Genomic DNA, 4,025 nt, shown 5'->3' with positions numbered 1-4,025 from the left:
CCTGGCAAGAGTGCCTATGAGCTTAGATAAGGGCAGAGTTAACACACTGGAATTGGGCTGGATCAGGCTTAGAGCCTATCCAGAGCTCAGGGAAGGGAAGGAGAGAGGAGCTGGCCCTTCCTGAGTTTGAGGATGGAGGAATTGGGAGGTTAGCAGAGCTTGAATACCAACTTGGTGATTTGGATGGAGCTGAATGCTCTGGAACTTCCTCTCTTGTTCTGTGCTTAAATAGTGTTTAGAGCAGGGTGTGGCGACACACCTTTAATCCCATCACTAAACAGGGACAGCTCTGTTGAGTTCAAAACTACTATGATACCATATGTTGGATCCCGGAATGCCAGGGTTAAATTTCAAAAGCACAGCGGTGTTAGCACAAGCCTTTAACTCCCCAGCACTCAGGACATAGAAAGAGGTGGATCTCTGGGGCTAGCCTGGTCTACGGAGGGGGTTCCTGGACAGCCAACACTCCATACAGAAACACTTTGGATGTCAGGAGGGGAAACTGTCTGGGGAGGTGACTCAGGGGTTATTGGAGCTGTCCTTGGACCTGGATTCTGTGTCCAGCATTTACATAGAAGATGGCTCACAATCATCAGAAAGTCTACTTTTAGGTCATACCATCTTCTGACCTCTGAGGGCATCAGGCATACATATGATGCACACACATCAGGGCAATAAATACTCATACAAATTAAAATGACATAAATAAACCTGAAAGAAACCAAGGCAGACCTTTTATGGACAGCCATGCCATTCAGTGGGGAAATGTGGTGAACTACAATCCTGATAATCTAAATTTTGTTTTATTTTGCTTTTAGAGACAGGGTATCTCTAAATAGCTCTGGATTTTCTGAAACTGACTACCCCGTTAATTAACTGATTGCCCAGTTAATCCTCCAATTCATAGAGATCCCCCTGCCTCTGCCCCCCTCTATATACTGATTAAAGTCATGTGCCCGTCCATCTACTTTTTAAAACTGAATTCGAGGGGGTTTTGTGGAGGAAAAAAAAAACTGAATAAGATCATTGGGACCCCTCTAGGTAAATGAGAAAGTCAAGGCCATGCACTTGACTGCAAACACACAGACACAGACACAGACACAGACACAGACACAGACACAGACACAGACACACACAGACACAGACACAGACACAGACACACACACACACACACACACACAGAGAGAGAGAGAGAGAGAGAGAGAGAGAGAGAGAGAGGAACAGAGACAGAGACAGGGATGGAGAGATAGGAAGAGAGAGAACATAAGAGGGAGAGGGAGAAGCCTGGAGAGATGACTCAGTGGTTAAGAGCACTCAGTGCCCTTCCAGAGGTCCTGAGTTCAAATCGTGGCAACCAGGTGGTTGCTTACAACTATGTGAAATGGGATCTGATGCCCTCTTCTGGTGTGACTGAAGACAGTTAATAGCGTAGTTATACATAAAAAATAAATAAATCTTTAAAACAAAAAGATGAAGAGGGAGAGAGCTAGTGAGGGTGTGCATAAATGAAAAATTGTAATTATATATTTCATTTTTTTTTGGTTCTTTTTTTGTCGGTGCTGGGGATCGAACCCAGGGCCTTGCGCTTCTAGGCAAGTGCTCTACCATTGAGCTAAATCCCCAACCCCTATATATTTCTTATTATTCTTTTACTTTTTCAATTCAGTGTTTATGTGTGTAGCTCTCTTTGTCCTGGAACTCACTCTCTAGGTCAGGCAGGCCTCCAACTGAAGATACACACCCCGTAGGTCTCCAGAGGATGGGGATTAAACACATATGCCACATCTATCCCATATAAAATACCCTTTAAATGAAAATTTTAAATTCAATCCAAGTGTTGGTGAAACACAGCTTTAGTCCCAGAATGTGGGAGGCCAAAGAAGGCAGATCTTTGAGCTCAATGCTAGCCTGGTCTCAAGAGGGAGTTGGAGGATAACCAAGGTTACTCAGAGAAACCCTGTCTCAAGAAATCAAAATCAATACATAAAACAGGAGAGATCCCCTCAACACTGAATGGTGATGTCCTTGCCCAGAGACAGGGAGGTATATGATGGGAAGGAGGCAGAGACTGGGGAAAGGCAAGTCATTGCAGGAGAAGGATAATGGGGTATGTGTCACATAAAAGGTGCCATTCTTTGTGCTTTGACCAAGAGAAGAGGAAAAGACCCTGAGTTGTGGAAGAAACACTTTGGCACAGCGTTCCCCACAGCACTAGGTTATTAGTGTTCCCTCCATTTTGTAATTTGTGAGAGATGTTGGTATCTTTCCTTTCTGTCTGAAGAAAAAATCGTGGCTAAGCACTTTGTCCATTGTGCCCAAAAAGTAGGTGTCCCTCACGGCGATGAGCAGGCCAGGTGGGATTCATGTTCAGAATCATGGAGTGAGAATATGGCCTCCAGGTAACAGCATAGGCCAGCGACTAGGTGGGCCCAGGCATTTAGGTCATGACTTGAGAGGCTCTGAGACCTTACGAGAAAGCAGCAGACTGGTGGATGTAGGATGACTGACCAGAGTGGAAGACGGACATGTGTGTGGCCTCTGGGCTAGAGGAAGAGGAATAAGGACTCAGTGACTGAGTTGCTGTCTGGTCTGCTGACACAGGAAGGTGACCCTTGGAGGCTCTGCTGTGAATGGCACGTGCATCTCACATGCCCTGTTCCCTGTCCTCTGGAACTTGGCTGTGGGATACAGGTAACTTCTAGGAAACCTCCCCATATTTCTGGTCCCTTTATTACCTGTCATACTAAGAGATTCTCCAAGCCTCAACTTCTCTCCCAGTCTTTGTTTTCCAGCTTTACTGTCCTAATGGGTGCCACTTCCAAAGGCATCTATTTGGGCCCCTCTGTTGTCCTGCTGTTTCCATCACCAACTGTGTCTCAGGGACCCTGCAGCTCCCTCATTCTCCTGCAAGGAAATGTCCTGAGGTCTCTCTCCCACTATCTGCCTCTGATTCTCATTATCCCTTGTTTCATTTAATGCTCAAAATCAGAACCTTCCAGAGTCAGCCCAAGTGCAATTGGGATCTGTTCCCAGAGAATCCCGTCTCTATTTTAAATCTCTGGAGACTGAGGCTGGGGATTCAAAAGGTGGGAGGTGGGTGTGCCTCTTGCTGGAACCCCCTTGGGACAGTCCTGATATTTCCCTACAACATTCACACTTCTGCCCTTTTGAGAGAAATTGTTGCTAAGTTGGATTTCTGGCCCTCCGTCCTCTGCCCAGGCCCCACTGTGTCTGTCTGTGTCCTGAGAGAGACTTCTGTGGTCCTTCATTCCCTGCTGCCTGCCACCATGCCAGACCGGGAGCCCCCTCTGGAATTAGGTCTCATGAAAGAGGAGAAGGCCAGACAACCTGAGTACTTGAGAAGAGGGTTGGGGTGGTTGGGCTGGAGAAATGAAGGGAAGAGTCTAGTACCTGTGTCCCTGATGGCAGTATGGAACAGGGGTTATTTCCTGTGAGTATCTGGCATCCATCCAACGTCCATGTTTTCTTATCAGAGGAGAGGGGAGGAGATTAAAATTGTATTGAGATAACATAAAGTTTTTCTTTTCTTGTGTGAGGTTGGCATGTGCTTGGCCCAGATTGGCAGTATTGCAAACTGTGGCCTTGTCAGAGTAGGAGTGTCGCTGTGACATTTGGCTTGGAGACCCTCATCCTATCTGGCTTGAAGTTACTGTTCAGCTTGTTTCTGATGAAGATGAAGAAGTCCTCCATTCTTCTTGCAGTATGCCTGCCTTGGGGCTGCCATATTCCTGCCTCCATGATATGAACTGGACATCTGAACCTGTTACCCAGCCCCAGTGAAATGTCTTTATAGAGGTGACTTGGTCATGGTGTCTGTTCCCTGAGGTGAAACCCTAACTAACAGAGAAGTTGGTACCAGAACTGGGGTATTGCTGTCATACGTCTGAACATGCCTTTGTTTGGATGAATATGGATTTTAGAGCTTTAAATATCCAAACACTGGAATGTTTTCATTGGGGATCATTGGGCCATCCTAGTAGGAATATGGAAGAAGTTTGTACTGA

This window comes from Rattus norvegicus, chromosome 10 (genome assembly GCF_021556685.1).
Source record: "Rattus norvegicus strain SHRSP/BbbUtx chromosome 10, alternate assembly SHRSP_T2T, whole genome shotgun sequence".
In the NCBI taxonomy this organism is placed as follows: domain Eukaryota; kingdom Metazoa; phylum Chordata; class Mammalia; order Rodentia; family Muridae; genus Rattus; species Rattus norvegicus.
This window is presented reverse-complemented; position numbering follows the sequence as displayed.